The sequence below is a fragment of the Rhinatrema bivittatum genome, chromosome 10 (assembly GCF_901001135.1).
Source record: "Rhinatrema bivittatum chromosome 10, aRhiBiv1.1, whole genome shotgun sequence".
Classification (NCBI taxonomy): domain Eukaryota; kingdom Metazoa; phylum Chordata; class Amphibia; order Gymnophiona; family Rhinatrematidae; genus Rhinatrema; species Rhinatrema bivittatum.
The window spans coordinates 115,933,016-115,957,927 of record NC_042624.1 but is presented as its reverse complement, the minus strand read 5'-3'; positions in this window follow the sequence as shown (position 1 = coordinate 115,957,927).

The window sequence follows — 24,912 nt, the reverse complement described above, 5'->3', positions numbered from 1 at the left end:
CCGTGCTTGTACACCCAACACAAGAAAATGGAGCCAGCCGGCTCTGAAACTGGGGCCACTTAGACGTCACTTTGGCACCGGTCTCGGAGCCAGGAGCCATTTTTGAAGAGACATGGCAGGGCGGGAGTGAGTGGGGGTCTCGGGAAGTCTCTTGCCTATTTCTTTGGGAGTGGGAGGGGAGTCATAGGGGTCTGGCTAAGGCTAGCCAGGTAGGCCCAGGTCCTGGCATCTTGGTGGGGGTGGGGTCTTTGGAAAGACTTATCCAGCTATTAGATAGCTGGATATATTCAGTGGCACAGCCACGCTTTGGAATTTCTCACCCCAAATTAGCCGGATAAGTTTATCCAGCTCACTCGCTCAGCCGGATGGCAGCTGAATCTGGACCCCTTAGTAAATACAGAATGAATTGCCTTCCATCAAATCTTATTTCTTTATTAATCACTCTGTTCTAGAATCAGGTGGGAGGCAATTTTAGGAGAGCCTCTCTAAATTAGTTGGCAAATATGTGTGCAAGTTACACCAGTTTTCAAGGTGGACGTGCACGCATAACTCTGCTTTGAAAATTATCTCATCAAGTTTACCCTCATGGAATTACATCCGCTATCATGTGCATGGAAAGGGTTTGTTTTGTTTTTTTCAAGAAATGTTTTGCGACTACTTTTGAAACTGCAAAACGCATGCAAGATTACACTGCACCCCCAACTCCTGCCCCAGGATTGCCTCCACTCAGCCTGTACATGACATGCGCCCCTAAAGTTTATCTGCCTATTTAGGCAGGCAATTTTATAACAAGGTAAAGCACTATTTTACTCTGCAGGTAAAGCACTATACTCTCAGCAACAGTTTGCAAATAACCCACATGAGGAACACCTTAAATGTAGTGCAAAGGGACAAAAAAACCAGGCTTAAAGCGTTAAGGACATTCTACAACAGGCTTGGACAGACAACAGGCTTTACTCTTTTTCCCATTTTGTGCTAACGGAAAATAACCTTTACTGACCAGGGCATTATTTTAGCAGTATCATTTGTGAGGGAAACTGACCACATGTGGAAACTTTAGAAAAGTTGTCCCCTTATTTTAACAGCCTGAACAACTGCAAATCTTCTGTCCTCATAAACTGATGCAGGAATATTTTGGGCATTGAAAGGAGATATTCAGATATCTGAAATAGAAAAAAGAATGCCCAAAACACGAAGTCAATGGAAATGAAGTTCAGAAGCAAAGGTACAGTGTATGATATATGAGACTCAAAGGGAGAATATTCCTGAGTGACACCAGGAAATATTCCCTTACAGAAAGGGTGGTGGATGCGTGCAGCAACCCTCCCAGTGCAGGCAGAAAACCGGAGCAGAATTTAAGAAGCTTGGGATGTCATGGGACATGAAAGCTTGGGATATTATGGGACATGCACGGGGGTAAAGTAAAGGGAAAAGCCTCAGATCATGGGGGTTCTGCAGGAGTGCGTCCGGAAAAATGGGCCAACTAGCTGAGCTTTGCAGTGTTTTTATCAGCGTTTCTAAAGATAGGATTCAGAAGCAAGCTGAATCTTCAGGCTGCAATCAGATGGGTTTGTTTTCTCTTTCAGATAACTATATGTTGTTTCAGGTCAAAGGATCATGTTATAATTTGTCTCCTTCCGTATACATACCTTTCACAGAAAGCATCTTTCAGTCACAATGAGCTTCCCATTGCACTCTTTCATTATGAAGGGATTCAGTGTAAGAGGGTTCAACTGGATCTTGTAATATGTCCAAAGAGCTGCAGGTGAATGCTGTACCCTCAGTAAGAGCTAATGATGAAGAAATTGCACACTTATAAAAAGCATGTATCATGTCACCCATGATTGAGACTGAGGTTGCAAAGTAGATCCAGTTTGAATATATATTCTGATCAATTTATTTATTTTTATTATTTTTTGTATCATCTCCCCAATTAAAAAAACCAAAAAAACACTTGAAGTGAGGTACATTAAAATAAACTACTAAAACACAATAAGAAATATCAAAATAATCAAAATATATAGATGCCAAAACTGGCAATTGCAAAAAACAAAAAAAAAGTACATAAAAAATAACAGTGATATAACCACATTACATCAACATCAACAGATCACACTATAAAAATGCCAAACACTAGCAATCAATCTATATCAGAATATCACAAATCTAAACTAGAGCCTCTGAAAATATGAGACCACTCTGCAAACACCCACTTATGAATCAACATTTCACTAGCTAATATCTTTCTCCACTTAAGCCCAAAGCACATCTGAACACATAGGCAAACCAACAAAAGAAAAGGACCATGTTTGTATAATCCTTTCCTATAGATCCTGAAGAAAGATCCAGGTCTTTACTCTCTTTCTGAAGGTCAAATAATTCAAATCTAATGTCCAAAGGCAGCTTATTCTACAATAAAAGAATAGCTATGGAAATGTTCCAGCTCCAAATCAAGCGTTTTATAACTCTCACATTGATGGGACCCACAGTGATGATCACTGGGGAGAAAGGTAAGATGAAGATCCATTATAATATGGTGTACACGTTGTGTGCAACTAGAACACTGACTCTTAACTGTCCAGTTGGGTTTTCGGAATATGCATGAAATATAATTGCATACAATGGAGACAGTGCATGTCAATATATCTTATGTATAATCATTATAGATATCCAGTGGTGTACCGAAGGAGGACGGGTGGGTCCTCCTTCGGTACTGGGCGGGTTGGGATCCCCTGCCTCCATGCAACTTGTACGGGTGGGCCAAGGTACATGCTTGGCCCACCCGTACAAGTTGCATGGAGGCAGGGGATCCCAACCCGCCCAGCCAAGACAAGGCTCTGCAGTTGCCGAGGGATCCCATCCCATCCGGTGGCTGAGGTGGAAGAGGTCTGCGGTCAGGCCTGGCGCTACCGGTGTGCACACCCGGTAGGGGCGATGGCAGCCGAGAAGAAGATGAGGCTCGCAAGGCTGCTGGTGGATCCTGTCCCACCGGCAGATGAAATGAAAAGGAGGCCACCAGTGGACTCCATCCAACCGACGGGGAAAGAAGAGGAGGCCCGCGAGGAGGGTGCCCATTCTCCTGCTGCTTTGCTGTTCAGTAAACAAAGCATGTGCAGCTAAGCATAGAAGTGCTAGCCCCACAAGATTTGACCAGGACAGGGGCCAGCACACAAGGAGGAGCAGCAGAATGAGCTCTCCATCTTCTCCTGGTGGTCTGTGTGTGTATAAGAATGAATGAATGAGAGACTGACTGGATATGTGTGTGTGTGTGTGTGTGTATGACATCGTGGTCTCCTGCCCCAATTGGAAGACACATCTTAGCTAACCCCAGGCAGTGCCAGACTAAAGAAAGTAAGGTTGATAGCTAACCCTAAGAAGTGCTTTCTCGGAGGGCAAGAGGTCCAGTATCTTGGCTATACCTTGGAAAATGGCAAGTTCCACCCACAGACCAGGAAGATAGAGGTGATCACCCGGGTGACGGCCAAACCCACACCTAACATGTGTTACATTAGGTCCAATGCTATATGGGTTTACTGAGTAGCACCACAGCAGTGCATGCATTTCTGTATAACAAAATGGTCTCAGGCCAGCCGGCACCATTCTTACATACCAGTTAGTGGATGACTCCTGCCCAGTTTTGACACTGAGGTTCGGGGGGGGGGGGGGGGGGGGAGGGGGGGAGTCAATTATAAAAGTTTAGATACCATAGGGGCATGGCTTTTTCCGGTGGGGAAAGGGTCCTGCAACAGAGTGAGAGACTGACAGTACAACATTCTGTGTTTTTTAGAAAAAAGGAACAAGGAGGGGGCAGCATACTAATTGTTCACATAGGGCAGCAAAAATGTTAAGCCCTGGCCCTGACTGTGGCTGCCGGGGGATCTCACCCCACCCAGTGGCAGAGGTGGAGGAGGGTGAGCGACTGGAAGTGAAGGGAGAAGTGGAAGGAGGAGGTGTGTGACTGAGAGGGAAGGGGGCCAGTGATTGAGAGAAGGGAGAGATGAGTGGCTGAGGGAAGGGAAGAGGGTTAAGTGAGTGAGACTGAAGGGGAAAGGGGGAGTGAGGAAGTAGAATAAGAAGAGAGGGTAGAAGGGCCATGTGCGTGTGGATGACAGAGAAAAAGTTTATGAATTTCTTCCTCCCGTACTCTCCCTCGACAATCTCAGCTGACTGATAATCAAAAGTTCCCAGGTATGGAGAGGGGAACATTTTTTATCCTTACTAGTTTTATTGTATTGAAATATTATATTGATTTTTTTTTTTTTTTATGTTTAACATTTGTTTTATTTTATCTTTATTCTTATTTATCAGATGCTCTGTCACCTGTTTTGAAATACTGTTTTTATTAGTATGGTTTACTCCAGGGTGGCCCATGGAAAAGCAGCCTGCCTCCAATGCCACCCCGTATTATGATGGATTTATATTTCTTGATTTTGTTTTATGGGGAATGGTGATGTTCCTGATTTTGCATTATTGCACCGCGTATGAGTCTGGCTGGGAGGTCGGAGAGGAGGCGCGGGAACAAGGCTGCCGGGGGCTGGGAGAATAGCACTGTTATTGCTTCTGTTTCTCTGAGACAGAAAGAGGGAAGAATTAGATTTTCTCTGGGTCATTTTGTGGGAAATGTGTATCCGAATAATACTTTTTCTTTTTTTTTTTACCGTGCGGGGAAAACTTGGAAATTCTGGAATAATTTAGAAATTTTACCTCGCCGTCCTTGACTCTCGGTCTCCGTCTTTATCGAAGGCTGGATTTGTTTGCATGCGGTGTCGCACAGGGAAAGGGGCAAAGCAAACTCTTTCGCTGGCCCGTCTGCAGGCGGGGGAAAGCTCTTGCTTCATAGGCCCGCTCACGATAGTCGGTGGGGTCGTTCCTTTTCTGGACGTTCGTATTCGTGTGACGTTCTCTGACCGCCAAACATTTCCACAAGGAGGATGGGGGGAAGAGGGGCACGGGGGAGGGCAACACGAAAGCATTGGCCTCCGAGCACGTTGCCCTCAGAAAACCATAGTGGGTGGGCAGAGCCTGAGGACCGAGTTGAGAACCACTGAACCGGAGTAACTCTCTTACGCACCGCAAGGGGCAAATAAGTTCTGGTTCTTCCAGGCACGGCTGCTGAAAATCATCTGCTCTTCTGAGTCAGCCTCACACACACGCAATCCTAGCTCAGTTTCCTTTTATTTTAACGCTGCCTCTCCTGTTTGCAGGCCTTGAAATGGTATAAAGTTCAGAGGAGCACCGTTTCAGTGCCTGCACACTGGAGCAGGACTAAGGCGAGGACATGGGAATTGCTCATTCTTGTACTGCTCGGACATAAATCATGTTTGTACAGTATGTGCGGGAAGAAAGCGAAACCCTAGACTCTCCCTCTTAAGCCCCTTTTGCAGAAGTAACCTCCATGCGATGCAACGTGATGTCTAGACCAAGTGGTAGGGGGGGGCGGGGAAGGCAGTAGCAGGAAGACACAGCAGCTGTCCACTTAGACTGGGCGTCAGGAACGGCCACCAGCAGCCTCCGTGGGCATGAACCAGCACAGCATCTCCAGCAAATTTTAAAGAAAAACAGTAATGAGATAGGGAAGAGCACATAGAGAAGAAACATTCTGACCTTTCAAAAAAGTTTCTTCTCAGTTTGCCGACACAAGCCTGACAATCGCTCCTTCATCTGCACTAAAGTGACCATTTTACTGCGAGCCACACACAGGCAGTCCAGATAAACTCGAGCTTTGCTAGGATGGTTCCTGCTTAGGGGTGTCTCGTTGCTGGACGTGCGTAAATTATTACATAACAGGGAAGTCCAGATTGAGTAAGCTGGAGAGTGGATAAGCAATCCACCCCGCCACCCCCCATAATTTTGTATTGTTTTAATCATTTTTATTTGTTTTGGTTCATTTAATGTTTGTTTCACTTCGGTTCATTTTCTGAACCAAAATAAACATTAAAAAGCCCACAAAAACCAACCCCCCCCCCTGAAAACAGGGCCTCTCCCTTATATACCATCTCCCACCACCCCAAAATTGTTGCTGAGGCTGTGGCTCATCCAACTCCCACTTATCCTTTACTCAAGAGTCTTATTAACGAAAGGGGCAAGGGACCAGTACCATTCTGAGGTCGGTGTGGTGCCAGTCTTATGCCTGGCTAGTGATGCTTTTAAAGTGACATCTCAGGGACAAGTGGTGAGTGGGCCTCCCTCCTGCCCTGTTTACAAATAGTTACCCTCATGGGAGGAGTAAGTGGGGGCCAGGGTGGTCTCCGGTCCAGGCAACCTTTTCAGGAGGGGGTTCAGAGGAGACCAGGGAGGTCGCAGGCTCTGGCAGGATATTGGGGGAAGGAAGAGAGGCCCTGAGGAGGTTCAGACTGATGACAGAGTTTTTCTTATTTAAATTGTTGCAATGTTTTCAAAATTAAAGGGAAGTAAAACCAATGACATTTTATTGAATTCTCCGTTGTTCCATTTTGAAATTGAAATAGAATAGGAAATACTGATGACATTTCTTATTTCATTTCAAATGAATGCACATCCCTATTAGCCATCTAAAATTATCTGGATAACTTGTCATGGATATTAGGGATGTGCATTCATTTGAAATAAATGGGTAAAAGTGCAATGAATGAAACCATATTCATTTCATGTGTGGACCTGCAAAACAAATGAGGGTGCCCACAAAATAAACACAAATTTTAGATTCATTCATTTGTTTCCCATTCAGGCCTATGGCCCATTGAAAAGTGCTGCAGTGATATTAGTAAGTATAGCAAGCATTACATTCCTCAGTGAGGTAGTAGCCAGTACAGAGCCGAGGTGGGGAAAAGGGAAAGTAGACAGGATAGGGGACCAGTAAGATGAAGCTGCCCTGCTCTTGATGAGATAACTTGGAGTTCTTCCTACAACTCCGCCTTGCTGCTATACCCCTCATGCTACGCCTTGGGGTCTTGCTGCCACTCTGCCTTGCTGCTATACCCCTCATGCTACGCCTTGGGGTCTTGCTGCCACTCTGCCTTGCTGCTATACCCCTCATGCTACACCTTGGGGGGTCTTGCTGCCACTCTCCCTTGCTGCTATACCCCTCATGCTACGCCTTGGGGGGTCTTGCTGCCACTCTCCCTTGCTGCTATACCCCTCATGCAACGCCTTGGGGTCTTGCTGCCACTCCGCCTTGCTGCTATACCCCTCATGCTACGCCTTGGGGGGTCTTGCTGCCACTCTCCCTTGCTGCTATACCCCTCATGCTACGCCTTGGGGTCTTGCTGCCACTCCGCCTTGCTGCTATACCCCTCATGCTACGCCTCGGGGGTCTTGCTGCCACTCTGCCTTGCTGCTATACCCCTCATGCAACACCTTGGGGGTCTTGCTGCCACTCTGCCTTGCTGCTATACCCCTCATGCTACACCTTGGGGGGTCTTGCTGCCACTCTCCCTTGCTGCTATACCCCTCATGCTACGCCTTGGGGGGTCTTGCTGCCACTCTCCCTTGCTGCTATACCCCTCATGCTACACCTTGGGGGGTCTTGCTACCACTCTCCCTTGCTGCTATACCCCTCATGCTACGCCTTGGGGGGTCTTGCTGCCACTCTCCCTTGCTGCTATACCCCTCATGCTACGCCTTGGGGTCTTGCTGCCACTCTGCCTTGCTGCTATACCCCTCATGCTACGCCTTGGGGGGTCTTGCTGCCACTCTCCCTTGCTGCTATACCCCTCATGCAACGCCTTGGGGTCTTGCTGCCACTCCGCCTTGCTGCTATACCCCTCATGCTACGCCTTGGGGTCTTGCTGCCACTCCGCCTTGCTGCTATACCCCTCATGCTACGCCTCGGGGGTCTTGCTGCCACTCTGCCTTGCTGCTATACCCCTCATGCAACACCTTGGGGGTCTTGCTGCCACTCTGCCTTGCTGCTATACCCCTCATGCTACACCTTGGGGGGTCTTGCTGCCACTCTCCCTTGCTGCTATACCCCTCATGCTACGCCTTGGGGGGTCTTGCTGCCACTCTCTCTTGCTGCTATACCCCTCATGCTACACCTTGGGGGGTCTTGCTACCACTCTCCCTTGCTGCTATACCCCTCATGCTACGCCTTGGGGGGTCTTGCTGCCACTCTCCCTTGCTGCTATACCCCTCATGCTACGCCTTGGGGGGTCTTGCTGCCACTCTGCCTTGCTGCTATACCCCTCATGCTACGCCTTGGGGGGTCTTGCTGCCACTCTCCCTTGCTGCTATACCCCTCATGCTACGCCTTGGGGGGTCTTGCTGCCACTCTGCCTTGCTGCTATACCCCTCATGCAACACCTTGGGGGTCTTGCTGCCACTCTGCCTTGCTGCTATACCCCTCATGCTACGCCTTGGGGGGTCTTGCTGCCACTCCGCCTTGCTGCTATACCCCTCATGCTACGCCTTGGGGGGTCTTGCTGCCACTCTCCCTTGCTGCTATACCCCTCATGCTACGCCTTGGGGGGTCTTGCTGCCACTCTGCCTTGCTGCTATACCCCTCATGCAACACCTTGGGGGTCTTGCTGCCACTCTGCCTTGCTGCTATACCTCTCATGCAACACCTTGGGGGTCTTGCTGCCACTCTGCCTTGCTGCTATACCCCTCATGCTACGCCTCGGGGGTCTTGCTGCCACTCCGCCTTGCTGCTATACCCCTCATGCTACGCCTCGGGGGTCTTGCTGCCACTCCGCCTTGCTGCTATACCCCTCATGCTTCGCCTTGGGGGTCTTGCTGCCACTCCGCCTTGCTGCTATACCCCTCATGCTTCGCCTTGGGGGTCTTGCTGCCACTCCGCCTTGCTGCTATACCCTCATGCTACGCTTTGGGGGGTCTTGCTGCCACTCCGCCTTGCTGCTATACCCCTCATGCTACGCCTTGGGGGGTCTTGCTGCCACTCCGCCTTGCTGCTATACCCCTCATGCTACGCCTTGGGGGGTCTTTCTGCCACTCCGCCTTGCTGCTATACCCTCATGCTACGCTTTGGGGGGTCTTGCTGCCACTCCGCCTTGCTGCTATACCCCTCATGCTACGCCTTGGGGGGTCTTTCTGCCACTCCGCCTTGCTGCTATACCCCTCATGCTACGCCTTGGGGGGTCTTTCTGCCACTCCGCCTTGCTGCTATACCCCTCATGCTACGCTTTGGGGGGTCTTTCTGCCACTCCGCCTTGCTGCTATACCCCTCATGCTACGCCTTGGGGGGTCTTTCTGGCACTCCGCCTTGCTGCTATACCTCTCATGCTACGCCTTGGGGGGTCTTGCTGCCACTCCGCCTTGCTGCTATACCCTCATGCTACGCCTTGGGGGGTCTTTCTGCCACTCCGCCTTGCTGCTATACCCCTCATGCTACGCCTTGGGGGGTCTTTCTGCCACTCCGCCTTGCTGCTATACCTCTCATGCTACGCCTTGGGGGGTCTTGCTGCCACTCCGCCTTGCTGCTATACCCTCATGCTACGCCTTGGGGGGGTCTTTCTGCCACTCCGCCTTGCTGCTATACCCTCATGCTACGCCTTGGGGGGTCTTGCTGCCACTCCGCCTTGCTGCTATACCCCTCATGCTACGCCTTGGGGGGTCTTTCTGCCACTCCGCCTTGCTGCTATACCCCTCATGCTACACCTTGGGGGGTCTTTCTGCCACTCCGCCTTGCTGCTATACCCCTCATGCTACGCCTTGGGGTCTTGCTGCCACTCTGCCTTGCTGCTATACCCCTCATGCTACGCCTTGGGGGTCTTGCTGCCACTCCGCCTTGCTGCTATACCACTCATGCTACGCCTTGGGGGGTCTTTCTGCCACTCCGCCTTGCTGCTATACCCCTCATGCTACGCCTTGGGGGGTCTTTCTGCCACTCCGCCTTGCTGCTATACCCCTCATGCTACGCCTTGGGGGGTCTTTCTGCCACTCCGCCTTGCTGCTATACCCCTCATGCTACGCCTTGGGGGTCTTGCTGCCACTCTGCCTTGCTGCTATACCCCTCATGCTACGCCTTGGGGGGTCTTTCTGCCACTCCGCCTTGCTGCTATACCCCTCATGCTACGCCTTGGGGGGTCTTTCTGCCACTCCGCCTTGCTGCTATACCCCTCATGCTACGCCTTGGGGGGTCTTTCTGCCACTCCGCTTTGCTGCTATACCCTTCATGCTACGCCTTGGGGGGTCTTGCTGCCACTCTGCCTTGCTGCTATACCCCTCATGCTACGCCTTGGGGGGTCTTTCTGCCACTCCGCCTTGCTGCTATACCCTCATGCTACGCTTTGGGGGGTCTTGCTGCCACTCCGCCTTGCTGCTATACCCCTCATGCTACGCTTTGGGGGGTCTTGCTGCCACTCCGCCTTGCTGCTATACCCCTCATGCTACGCCTTGGGGGGTCTTTCTGCCACTCCGCCTTGCTGCTATACCCCTCATGCTACGCCTTGGGGGTCTTGCTGCCACTCCGCCTTGCTGCTATACCCCTCATGCTACGCCTTGGGGGGTCTTTCTGCCACTCCGCCTTGCTGCTATACCCCTCATGCTACGCCTTGGGGGGTCTTTCTGCCACTCCGCCTTGCTGCTATATCCCTCATGCTACGCCTTGGGGGGTCTTGCTGCCACTCTGCCTTGCTGCTATACCCCTCATGCTACACTTTGGGAATTTCTTGCTGCTGTGAGTGTCTGCTTTGCACCTCTTAAGGTGCACTGGGGTTCTCCATGCCACTCTTTGTGCTGCTTTTTCCCTTTATCAGTACCTGGGGTTTTTTTTCTGCATCTTTTCTGCTTTGTTCCCCATACACGGTGCCTTAGGATGTCCCTGACATCCTTGGTGCCACTTTGCTCCTTTCATGCTCTCTGCGGGGCTTCATGTCTTTGCTATCAGTGCCCTTTTTTGAAGTCTTGTGGTGTTTTTGACACTCTTGATGTTGCTTTGTTCCTCCGACAGTGCCTTGGAAAGCTCCTGCCACTGCTGGTGCCCTTTTGCCCCTTTACAGTGTCTTAGGAAAGTTTGTCACTTTTGGTGCCACTTTGTCACAGTCTTGTTGTTCTCCTCCCCTCCTGATATTGTCTAACCACAAATTTCATTAGAATTGATTAAAAAATCCCAATGTTGATTATCAAAATAGGCTGCATTGCTTTTCCCATTGACTTTAAAAGGAAACAAAGGAAACGAATAAATGAAAAATTCTTCCATTTGAAACTAATGAAATGATTGAAGGAACCAAAATAAAAAAATGTGCCTCTGCACATCCCTAATGCATATTCAGTAGGACAAGCCTCTTGATGAATATATTCAGCTGTTATCCAGGTACCAGGATAACTTTTAAATCTAGCCAGCTATATTTGAATATAACCGATTAGGTTTACAGTTATTCAGGAGCATGAACCTGGATAACCTTAACCGGATAGTTACATAAAAAAAAACAACAATCAGCAGGCTTGATCAAACCTACTCACTCTGACAGAACCCAAGGGCTCAACTTGTGGGGGAGGCGGCTGGTATAGGCAAAGCTCCCGACTGTCCCACTACAGGGTGTGTTTGCCAGCTGCATGCGGGGGGCCTAGTGGGTTCCCTTGTCAGGTTCTGCCAACCCCACCACAGCACCAAGGGTCAACCACTACTGAGAATATTGCACTCTCCCATCCACATCTCCAACCCAAATTCTCCCACCCCATCCAGGAAACCCCCCAAAAAGCCTAGGGTCGCCATGAGCACAGTACATTTCTATGATTCTCAACAGTGTCCAGAGTTTGTCGCATGATACTGCCTTGTTGATTTGTTTCCTGTCTTGGGTCCTCCAACCATTATTTCTTAAGCCTGCACATTTCACTTTCATCATAATTCTCTCTTCTTAACTTATACTAAATTGAAATTTGGTTTGTTGTCATCCTGGTGTTATAAAAAAATCTTTCTAAACTCTTCCAAATTTTTCAATTTTAAAACGGTAAACTAGTGTTTTGCTTGCAAATTGCCTGGAAACGAAAATTTGGTAACCAGGGCAGTTGTGTCTCTCTGCCTTCCCACCCCGCCACCCCTCCCTACCCCTCCAGATGGCAGAAATGTACCAATGTACGACACCTTCTGAGTTGGATAATATGGGTGCAGCTTTATTAGATAATCTAACAGGGAAATAAAGTTCAGGTGCCAGCAAAGTCAATTGCCAAAGGTTAACCCAGGCCTGCCAAGAAAAGCGGGCTCTGATCCTGCTGCCAGCGCGGCCTTCCAGGCCGGCCGTGCCCCAAAGCAGAATTCCAAAACCATTCTCAAGTTGCAAGGCCTTGCTTGCTGAATATAACACGAGCACAGGGGGAGGGGGTGCTTTTTTATTTTCTAACAGGTTGGGAGATGGGGGGAGTAGGGCTGGCTGTGCTATTAGGAATAAAAAGGACATGAGAACACATTTCAGTAGCTTCCGATGAAAGTACATCCCTTCTGAACACAAGTTTTCATCGTAATTTACAAAAAACCCGTGCAATCTCTTCCGAAGATGTAATGAAATTCTCTGTTAGCTGTGAGTGTCATTCCTACTGCATTGTGCAGGCAACTTTCCAGTTTTATTAACCCCATCTATGCAGGTGATACTTGTGAATCTGTAAATTAGTTGTTGCTTTTTATGTAACAGCTCACTCCAAAAGCACTCATGCACGTAACGAGCTTTCCAAAACTCGCCCGGGCAGTTGCGCAGGGTAAAAGAACGAGTGAAAGCGATTGGCCACAAACTTGAAAAGGGCGGTCCGGGGGGGGGGGTGGGGGGGGGGTGTGAGGAAGAGCACAGCTGGAGTGGCGGTAACTATTTCCGCACTTACTTTTGATTTCTTTTCTATTCCTCTAAGAATTGCGTATTTTTGCTTTGCCTCATGGTGCAGACTGGTTAGTTTAAGGATCTCAGCATTTCTATGGCCTTTTATGACTATTTTTGCAAAGTTTCAAAAACCAGTACGATTCATTTCCTCCCGTCCCCATTTCCTTGTCTATGTTATCATTCTGACAGGGCTATAAAAGCTACTAAATTAATTTTTATGTAGATCTGCCTATTCCTCATTATACTAATTCCAACTGTACGAATACCGGGGAACGATCTCAAAGTGAAGTTACCTCAATTTTAATAAATATAAATATAGACTCTGAAATGAAAATATCTGTTCTTGTGTACACGTTCTACACCTCAGAATAAAATGAAGGGATGTGCAGGGGAAAAAATGTTGTTTCATGGGGTCTCCCCTTCAAGGTATTGTTTTATTTAATGTTTATCTTGTATCTGTAGTTTGTAGAAATGAAATAAACATTTTTAAAAAGCCCAAAATAGAAAAAACAATGGGCCATCCTAGGTTGCCCTGACCTCCATCCCACCCACCCCCAAAGTGCCAGGGCCAGGAACCTCTCCAGCCCACAAATACTGATCCATAGGGGTCTGCCATGGCCTGGTCCTTTTTTTGATTCCTAGACCTGTTGCTGGTGCCCAGCCTGAGGCCTGGTACTGATGCCAAATTCTAGGCCTACGCCTAGGTCCAATACAGGGACCTGACCCAATGTCTGGTCCTAGTGCTGAAGCTTAGACCTAAGCCAAGGTCTGGCCCTGGTGCCAAGGCCTAGGCCTAACGCCAGGCACAGGACCAATGTTGGGTCCTGGCACCAAGGTCTACGCCTAGGCTTCAAGCCAGGGCCAGGCCTCAAGCCCAGTCCCGGCACTGAGACCTAGGCTTAGGCCTGATGCTGGGGCCAGGCCCAAGGTTCAGTCCTGGTACTGAGGCCTAGGCCAGATGCCATGGCCTGGTCTGAGGGCCAGCCCCAGTGCCAAGGACTAGGCCCAACTCTGGGTTCTGGCCCAAAACCATCCCTTTGCCAAGGCCTAGGCCTAGGCCCAGGCCCAAGACCAGAGCTGAGGTGACTTCACTGCAGTGCATCCTTGTCATTTTTTTTAAGAATCAGAGAAATGTTGGTGGCCTGGTCTAGGCTTTGGTGGTGGGCAAGGTCTTGGGCCGGGCTCTGACAGGCCCAAGAACTTGCCCATAAGTCTAGGCCTTGGCTTTGGCACAGGGAATGGTGTGGGGGTCCCAATGGCACAGGGAATGGTGTGGGGTCCCAATGTCAGGCCTAGGTGTAGCCCTATGCTTTGGCACTGAGAATAGGCCTCGAGCTGGGTCCTGGCATTAGGCCTAGGCCTCTGCACCAAAACTAGGCTTTGGGCTATGCCCCAGCATTGGGCTTAGTCCTAGGCCTCAGTCCAAGGAACAAGCCTTGAACCAGGCTCCAAAATCAGGCTAGTCCTCAGCATTGGGACTATGTCTCAGTCCAACTCTCGATACTGGGCTTACGCCTTGGCGCCAGTATCTAGCCTTAGGCCAGGCCCCAGCATTGGGACTAAGCCTCACCGCTTAGCCAAGCCTAGAGGTCTTGCATTGTTCCTTTTTCTCAAAATGAAATGAAGGTAAAACAGATGAAATCTCATTGGTTTTCTTTTGTTCCATTCTGAAAATGATATGAAACGAACTAGGAAATGTAGTCAACATTTCCTATTTCATTTGAAATGAACGCACATCCCTAATAAAATGTAAAATCAGCATCAGAGTGAAATACACTCCATGTGTCAATAAAATTCAGTTTCTTTCAAAGAAAAAGTTAATCCCAGTATTTTTAGATAGTTCTTTTTTGGACTTCTTGCTAGTTTACAGTCTTTGAAGGAGTCAACCACTATGCTGCCAATTTTAAGACTGGCTGCATCTGCAAGTACTATTTATCAGTGGAATTTGCACTAATATTCAAAGTGAACATTTGCACATGCTCTCACTTTGAAAGTTACCTATGAAAAAGGAAAGTTACCTGCTAATTTCTGTGGGTTCATTTTTTAGCAAAATCTATGCACATACTTTTGAATGTTGAAAACACTGTCCCCGGAAATGCCTCCCCCATTGTATGTAAAAGTATCTCCACATACATTTACCCACATGTAGAGTGAGTATTAATTTTCTAGAAGCCCATTTGCACTGTTTTATCTGATAAAAGGCTTTTAAAATTACCACCTATATTACAGTCTCCTCCCACAATCATATAATTATTTATTAATGCTAGTTTAGCTACTATTGTTGAAAAAATGTAGTTATACTGATTAGGTGCATAAATGTTTCAAAGTGCTAACTTCTAATTTAACAATGCACTGGACATTATAATATCTGCCTTTGGAGACAACATTTTGGCTAATTAATTTTTAAAGATGCGAACTTTCATTACAGCTCCCCTATGAGGAAAGGCTGAAGAGGTTAGGGGCCAGGGCTGTTCAGCTTGGAGAAGAGACGGCTGAGGGGGGATATGATAGAGGTCTTTAAGATCATGAGAGGTCTAGAACGAGTAGATGTGACTCGGTTATTTTCACCTTCGAATAATAGAAGGATTAGGGGGCACTCCATGAAGTTAGCCAGTAGCACATTTAAGACTAATCGGAGAAAATTCTTTTTCACTCAACGCACAATAAAGCTCTGGAATTTGTTGCCAGAGGATGTGGTTAGTGCAGTTAGTGCCGCTGGGTTCAGAAAACGTTTGGATAAGTTCTTGGAGGAGAAGTCCATTAACTGCTATTAATGAAGTTTACTTAGGGAATAGCCACTGCTATTTATTGCATCAGTAGCATGGGATCTTCTTAGTGTTTGGGTAATTGCCAGGTTCTTGTGGCCTGGTTTGGCCTCTGTTGGAAACAAGATGCTGGGCTTGATGAACCCTTGGTCTGACCCAGCATGGCAATTTCTTATGTTCTTATGCCAAGGTCACTTCCTCAGATTTTGCAGCCGTGAGCTTCATCATATATTTATTTTTTATTTATTTATTTATTTAAAAACTTTTATATACCGGTATTAGTATGCATACATCATACCGGTTTACAATGTAACTTTAAAGGTAGAAATTACAATGAACAGGGAGGGCGAACAAGGAGGAGTATACAAAGAGCAGGAGGTGGAGGAATTAAAGCAATAAATAAAAAAAATAAATAAAAAATATATAGTACTGTATATAATAAAAGTATAATATAAATATTATTATTATTATTGATGCATTCTAATATACCTCATGAACTTTTTGAGTTGAGAGGCACTGGGATGGTAAAACAAAATTGACCAGTTTTACACTAAAACCAAATGATCAATAAAGGCTATAGGAAAACTCACAGCTTTCAAAAACACAAGATAAAGGTGTACAAGATTTGAGGGTTTTCATGTCTGAACTCATCTCCCTACCCAGCGGTTGCAAATAAATTGCCCAGGTGCTGAGAGACCATCAGGGGCTATTTAGCCAATCCAGTGACTTTGAGTCCAAGGTTCTTAATCTTAAATACATTCATTTAATTGAAATGTATGAGGAGAAAAAAACAGGGTAACAAATAATGATTCTTATACATACAGGCTTGGTCCCCATTGTTCTTCTTCTCCTCTTCAGTTTGGGATATACAACATGCATTCTTGGGAGTCAATTTAATACTTATCATTTTATACGTGCTCTTTATGTTCCCTTCCTTTCTTATTCTTTTCAGTCTCTCACTTTTATGTTATGAGTGCTTCATTAGTTCGTCAGCAGTTAATATGATCTAAAAAATTTGGTTTCTGGTGTGCCTCTGCGGAGGGTCTTTTAATTTCTGAGTGGCTCATCATGATACCATCAAGGCTGGAGACATCAAAAGTAGATTATTATCAGGCGATGGGCAATACATATGTTCTAAGGCTAAAAATTACAATGGATCTTGACGTGAAGTACTATAAAAGTGAACCGTGGCTAAACCTGGAGTGTCATTAGAGAAGAGGCAGATGTGCAAAACAAAGCAGGCAAGGCCTACGCTGGCAAATTGGATGACGGCGTGCACGCGAGACCCTAACTGTAAGGCAGGGAAAGCCACGCCACAACACAGCCTATTAAGTGGCAACCTCTGAACGGAAATCTGATCAGTTGGTGCAGAAAATGAAAACGTACAGCGCCGGAATGGTATCTCGCATCTGAAAAACGGGGGCTACTTTTTTTTTTACTTCTTTATCTGTATGGGAGCAATTTTATAAACAAGCCCAATAAATCTGCAGGATGTTATGCGCTTAGGTCAACGCTAATTTTCAAACCAAACGCACTAATTTATTTATTTATTTACAATTCCTTTTACGCCGCCTATAAAAGTTAGTTCGCTTTGAAAATTATCCCGGAGGCACCACGCGCACACAATCACACCTGTTATTTGCCAAGCATGGTTTTGCTAAGAGAATTTATGCATACTTTTAAAATCAATGAATCCACACGGAAGTCCCAACCTTGCCCAGGCTCCACCCCCAGTGGAATGCATCCCCCTTGTGCACATAGAAAGTGCGTGGCCACAGCGTGCACTCACGTGCTGTTACCCATGTACCTGTCTCACGGTTTTCTGAAGGGCCGTTTCTAGAGAACGCGACCTGTCTGGTCTGGAGGATGACCTTTACATCAGCATTAGACCTGCACACACAGGTTCTGGGTTCACGTTAGCCTGCAGTCAAACAGATGGAGTAGTGATTTGGCGAGGGTGACAGCCTCACGGGGGGAAATGCACACAGACTTCGATGTCACAGCTCCATTTTGGCACAGACTCCAGATTTCACTTTAATTCTATAGTGGACACCACTCTGGAGGAATCAACTCCTAGACAATTATTTCAGACGGATGGACGAGGTGGGGCCTCCAGCAAGCTCTGATTTATTTACAGGAGGAGAGTTAGTACACCCACTTATACTAGTGACAGCAGCAGCAGAAAACAAGCCATTACAGAAGACCAGCAAAATATTTCTCTCGATTTACAGATCAGTTAGGGAAACTGCAAGCAGCTCAGTTGGTCTTTATTCCCATGAGCGGATGAAAAGGCTCTCATTTTTTTCTTCTGTTCTCCAAATCATCTCACATCAATTCAATCACTACAAGTCCCAATTCCAGAGGAATAGAAAAAAATGAAACTGACCCTATACTTTCTTTATTTCTATTTTAACACCGTCTTATAACAAATATATTAAATATATCAATTCAAATATTAAGGACCTTCATCCAAATGTACTGTCACCTTAACTGATTTATTCAAGCCTATACATGCTCATAATCACTTACTTTTATTCACTTGATCGTTCAATTGTTATGGACACTGATTAAAATGTTCTTACATACATTCCTTTACGTCTTGTCACACGCTTGTGTTCTGCTCTCTCAACTCAGCGCTTCCTGACTGGATCCTCCATTTTGTTGTACTGAGTATTTAAACCTACATCCTGCATTCAAAATTAGCCAATCTCCAACCAGAAACGTGTCTGTCAGCCAACTTGTAAAGTAGGTCTTGGGGCATTCCGAGAAATGAAGAGACATTTCTTGAATTATTAAGCAGTCTTACCCCAAGATGGTGGAGCCATAGGAGGATAAGGCAGCATGGTAGGTGGTTTTGAACATGCAGAGGACCCTCTTACCTGGCTGGTGGACTATAGGTGGTGGAGGAGCAAAGCATGGTGGTGTTAGAGGTGCAAATGCAGGGAGTGGCAGCATCCAGGAACCCCGTGACCGCCAGGTAGCAGTCCATGATAGCTGCAGCTGGTATGGAGACATCCGCTGAAGCATCTCCCTGCAGACAGAAGAGATGGACTGCAATTCCTCTCACCGCATTCAGCCAACACCCTGCATCTCCTATCTTACACCCTACAGCTCTTCCTGCACCACTGCGTTGAGACCCGGTATGTCCTGCCTTATGCCGACATGCAGGTCTGTCATACTATCATTTTGGAGCAGCATGCGGCTCTAGGCTGGAGTGCAAGACACTAGGGATGTGAATCGTTTTTCAACGATTAAAATTATCGTCCGATAATGTTTATATCGTCTTAAATCGTTATAGAACACGATACAATAGAAATTCTAACGATTTATCGTTAAAAATCGTTAAATCGTGTTAGTGCGCACTAACTCGAGTTAGTGCGCACTAACGGGGAGTTAGTGCGCACTAACTCGATTTAGTGCGCACTAACTGAAAATGATACAAATAAACACTTTCCAGGTCACTGAAGGTCAGTTAGGAATGAATATGTGTTCCTATTGGCTGGCTGCCCTCTTATCTATTGATATTACCAAGGTTACCACTGAGGTGATGGTTGGGGGGATGGGAAATGGAACTGGAAACTAACGAACACCAACAGAAAATGAAACAAAGTGTTCACACTTCCCAGGTCAGTAAAGGTCACTTAGGAATGAATATGTATGTATGTATTCCTATTGGCTGGCTGTGCTCTTATCTATTGATGTTACCAATATGGTTGGGGGGATGTGAAATGGAAACAGTTGGAAGCTTGACAAAAAAAGTAATGTAATGATCAGCACTCACGTGACTAGAACTTGTTTGTTTATTATTTTTGTTAGCAGGCACCTGAAATGCTAGTGCATGTTGAATTTGCCAATCACTGTGCATTTTAGAAAGGTGGTCCTGGCTGGAACTGTACACAGTTCAAATATATGTAATTGATTGTTGGTAAGTGTATTTTTTAAGTAGCCACACTGGCACCAGTATGTTTACTTTTCCTCCTACTTAACTCACTAGCTCAGCTTTGTAAGAAGGGCTTCTCTGCTTGTGTGTTGTTTTTGTTTGGTGTGAGGAGAGCAGAAACATCAGATCTTTATTCAATCTACTACAGTCATCTCTTACAGTGCCCTATCCCTATTAAATACCAGGAGTGTTGTGATCTTCCTGCACACAGTGCCCTAACCCTGATACCAGTCTGAGACAGCTCCCTCCCTGCATTACTAGTGAGAGGCTGGCTTCACAGACAGGGGGGAGCTGCCTGACCCTCACTCCTGACTTCCCCCATGTCCCAGCTAGTGAATGGTGTGTGGGTGAGGGGGGGGGGGGGGAGGATGGTGAAGTCTGAGACAGCTCCCTCCCTGCATTACTAGTGAGAGGCTGGCTTCACAGACAGGGGGGAGCTGCCTGACCCTCACTCCTGACTTCCCCCATGTCCCAGCTAGTGAATGGTGTGTGGGTGAGGGGGGGGGAGGATGGTGAAGTCTGAGACAGCTCCCTCCCTGCATTACTAGTGAGAGGCTGGCTTCGCAGACAGGGGGGAGCTGCCTGACCCTCACTCCTGACTTCCCCCATGTCCCAGCTAGTGAATGGTGTGTGGGTGAGGGGGGGGGGGGGGGATGGTGAAGTCTGAGACAGCTCCCTCCCTGCATTTCTAGTGAGAGGCTGGCTTCACAGACAGGGGGGAGCTGCCTGACCCTCACTCCTGACTTCCCCCATGTCCCAGCTAGTGAATGGTGTGTGGGTGGGGGGGGGGGGGGGAGGATGGTGAAGTCTGAGACAGCTCCCTCCCTGCATTACTAGTGAGAGGCTGGCTTCACAGACAGGGGGGAGCTGCCTGACCCTCACTCCTGACTTCCCCCATGTCCCAGCTAGTGAATGGTGTGTGGGTGAGGGGGGGGGGAGGATGGTGAAGTCTGAGACAGCTCCCTCCCTGCATTACTAGTGAGAGGCTGGCTTCACAGACAGGGGGGAGCTGCCTGTCCCTCACTCCTGACTTCCCCCATGTCCCAGCTAGTGAATGGTGTGTGGGTGAGGGGGGGGGGGTGGATGGTGAAGTCTGAGACAGCTCCCTCCCTGCATTACTAGTGAGAGGCTGGCTTCACAGACAGGGGGGAGCTGCCTGACCCTCACTCCTGACTTCCCCCATGTCCCAGCTAGTGAATGGTGTGTGGGTAAGGGGGGGGGGAGGATGGTGAAGTCTGAGACAGCTCCCTCCCTGCATTACTAGTGAGAGGCTGGCTTCACAGACAGGGGGGAGCTGCCTGACCCTCACTCCTCCGGGGTATTGTGATCTTCCTGCACACAGTGCCCTATCCCTGATACCAGCGGTGTTGTGATCTTCCTGCATGCAGTGCCCTATCCCTATTAATACCAGGAGTGTTGTGATCTTCCTGCATGCAGTGCCCTATCCCTATTAATACCAGGAGTGTTGTGATCTTCCTGCATGCAGTGCCCTATCCCTGATATCGGGATGTGTGCAAGAAGATCACAACACCCCCGGTATCAGGAATAGGGCACTGTGTGCAGGAAGATCACAACACCCCCAGTATCAGGAATAGGGCACTGTGTGCAGGAAGATCACAACACCCCTGGTATTAGGGATAGGGCACTGTGTGCAGGAAGATCACAACACTCCTGGTATTAATAGGGATAGGGCACTGTGTGCAGGAAGATCACAATACCCCTGGTATCAGGGTTAGGGCACAAGTTCTAGTCACATTGACTGATCACATTACTTGTTTTGTCAAGCTACCAACTGTTTCCATTTCCCATCCCCCATATACTGTCAGTAGGAAACTTGGTAACATGAATAAATAAGAGGGCAGCCAATAGGAATACATATTCATTCCTAAACTGACCTTAACTGACCTGAAAAGTGTCAAATTGTATCATTTTCAGTTAGTGCGCACTAACTCCCAGTTAGTGCGCACTAACTCGAGTTAGTGCGCACTAATCGGAAAAAACGATTTTTAACGATTTTTTAACTAAAAAATCGTGCCTAAGACGATTTTCTTGCCCTGCCACACGATTTCTATCGTTAAGACGATATGGAAAACGATTCACATCCCTACAAGACACCTCTTCATCAACTCTCAGAGAAAAGCTGGCTTCTTCCATTTCTCTGCCTTCCACCTCCTCAACATCTTGTCATAAGAATCTGAGAGTATGTTCATTGCTATCGGTGGGGAAGGGCTCCTCATCCATTGCTGCATCCCTCTTGGGCTCATCTAGTTCCACCACAGAATCTGCATACTTCTCCTCTTCAGACTCGCTCTCTTCCTCTGGACTGGCAGCTGCCTTGGCCTTCCAATGCCACTGGGTACTGGCCTGTCTGGGTCATGTTATGTGTCATCCCTTGGAAGAAGATAAATTACACAAACTGACCCTACTGACTCTTTCTATCTGGCCTTCTCTCTTCTCATGCACTGGACCTTTCTTACAGGGCAGGGAGAACAGCTACATGGGCCCCACTCTACAACCACCAGCTACTGAAAAGTCTTCTTGTCTAGCATGCCCTAGAGTGTCAATGCTTCCATTGTGCATTTTTTTAATTAGCCTACAAGCTGGCAGAAAGGTGCTGCCCATGAATGCAGGCCATATCAGGTTTTTGGATCATAGACTATCTGTAAATATGTGTATACACATGTATAGTTATAAATGATAGAGTAGGTCTATATGCAAGAAATGTATATGCCTTTCTTACAAAGATGGCTCACCTTGTCACCCTTGAAAGCATGAGGTGTCCAGCTCATTAACTCCTCTCACTGCAGCCTCTGATACGCTGCTGAAGACTGTCCACTCTCCTTGAGGGAAGATAACCTGGTTGGCGGGTCACTTCTGCCCTCATTCTTACCTGTTTCTCCTTAATTTTGCCTCTGCGTTCTCACCATTTGCGACTGAGGTCTTTCATACTTCTGTTATTGTGGAAGACAGCATTTGGTCTATTGTGGATTTCCTTCCAGGTCTGCTCCTTTCTGTGGGATCCCAGTTTCCTGAACTTCCCATTCAGGATAACCGGGACCGTCATGACCTCCCTGAAAAGAAAGTCCTGGCTGGTGGTTAGGCTTCATAAGCGGGGGTACCGTTCCTTCAGGCACAGTGCACTTACAAGCCTACGAGACCTGCCCTTATACACCCACATTTGCTCGTAAAGTCGATGTAATTAGGAGCTCAAGGGGACAGGATTTATGCAAATAAAAAGTATGCATCTACTTTAATAAAATAATATAATTTAGAGCAGGATGCATACAGTGCCTTTTTGTAGAGCAGTGTATGTGATTATTTTTATGTGTGTGTAGAGTTGGCCAATAAGCTAAAGCTTGGGTGTAAGAAATACAAGGCATGTGTGGATGATTATCTAATTATCTGAAGCCTTTTCCTGGCTTTTAATGGCCTTAGCTCTTCCCCTTTATAGCTGCTATTTAATAAAAGAGTTAGTGAGGCCTTTCAGTCACCACACAACACTCTTCTTTGTTACTGTATGGGCTCTGTGTAACAGAAGACTTCAGAGTGTTTGTTTCCAGAGGGGCTCCTTTGCTAGTTGTACCCTACATATCCCATTTAATGTTAATAATGTCTGGATGGGAAGCAGCTGAGGAAACTGATAGCTCTGACCTTGCTTCAGGTGATTTACCTCACACTCTGAAGTGTTGCTTTGTGTGGGTCCTTCTCCATTATAAGGGGTGCAGATGGGTGAGGGGACGAGGTAATGGTAACATGGAGGAGTCCCTGATAGCTCACAGCTGGCAGCTTTAATAAGAAAGCCTTCAACTACTTACTTCTTTTGCGTACATGTCTAATAGAAGACAGGGCCCCAGGGGTGACTGATGTACGGGCAGGCTGACCTCTGTTGGCATGTGGCTCATCCAGAGATGTTTGCATTGGTAAGTCCTGCAGGGATCTGTTGCTGAAAGAAAATGCCCATGTCAGGGGTAGCTGGTCCTTTCCTGAGACGAGAACCAATGTATGCAGAGAGAAAATAAGAATTTGGTATCTTGTCACATCTGCCACCAGATGAACTCCAGGTAGGCCATCATCACCTTGGGGTAAGACTGAACTGGTGCCGTATTCCTTTCACCATCACCACCAGCTTAGAGGGGAGAGAGAGATGGTTGATTAGAGCTTGATGCAGGCAGCTTCTGTAGAAAGGAGCTGCTACCTGCACATTTCAATGTCACTTCTTCTCTGCTAAAAGGTTCCTGTTGGTGAAAGAGCCACTAAATTCCACCTCTTTGTGTGATGTTAGTAGAGGTGAAGCAGACAAGACGTTTCCTCTCTATAGGCTATAGTTTGTAGCTTGGCCTCACTCACATCTGTACAGTAAGAGGAGGTAAGACCTCTGTTGTGTTGTGCATGTTACAGCAAGGACATTTAGGAGAGCTACATCTGGAGTGGTGAGAGCTAAATAAACTAGAACAGAATTGAGGCAGCCGAAAGGGTAGAAGAGTGGATAATAGAGATGAGAGGAAAGGACTACATGCCTAGTTACGTGCTGGCCAGTGTGAGAGTGAGTGAAGTGGGCTGTGCTGAAAGGGGCTAGGCCCTGCTACTCAACCTGCCAAAGAAGACACACAGAAAAAGTAGCAATTATAAAACTTTTATTTAGTCTATTTATAATCCACCTAGACCGGAATTCCTGTGATAAGTAGCTTGCAAACAAAACATAAACATTCTTTTAAGAAAACAAAAACATAACATCATCATGGATAAAATAATATAAAATGTATACTCAATAATCAGACACAAGCAGCACTTAAGAAACTATCAAAAAGCTCCTGAAAAAAATGAGTGCCTTTAATTGTTTCCTAAATTTGACATAGTCAGTTTGCAATTATAGCTCCATGGACTGGGCATTCCACCATGCAGGGCCATCGATGGAGAAGGCATGTCACTAAGTGCACTGTGAGCCCCTTGTACAGATGACACTGTAAGCAGCTGCTAATTAAAAAACTTGTACAAATTCTAAAATGAAAAGGGGGCTTCGGGTGGGAAAATCTAGGGACATAACTATTTATATAACTAAAATGGCCTTCGGAACCTCAGGAGGACAAGTCCTGATAGGATTAGGGGGCTGGGGGCTGTGGTGGTCACCTCATGCCCACCAGCTGACGAGTGGCCACGTAGCCCTCTTGAGCCTGCACGAGATAATCCACACAGCCACCAGCTTCCTTGCCCTACTTGTCCCCAATCCTCTGAAAGGCGAACCTCCTTAGCTGTCACAACTTGGGCCTCTGAGCTTGGGTGCAAATGTTCCAGCTGCAGGGCCTGGATCTATAGCCATTGGGTGCAGGCCTGAATCAGGAGAAAGCAGCCCTGATTGATGCTCCCTTCCCTCGCCCAGCAATAGCTTGGCACCATCGGGACCTGTGTCCTGAGATCCTGTGGGGAAAAGGGAAGGAGGCCCTACGAGGTTGGAGAGAGGAAA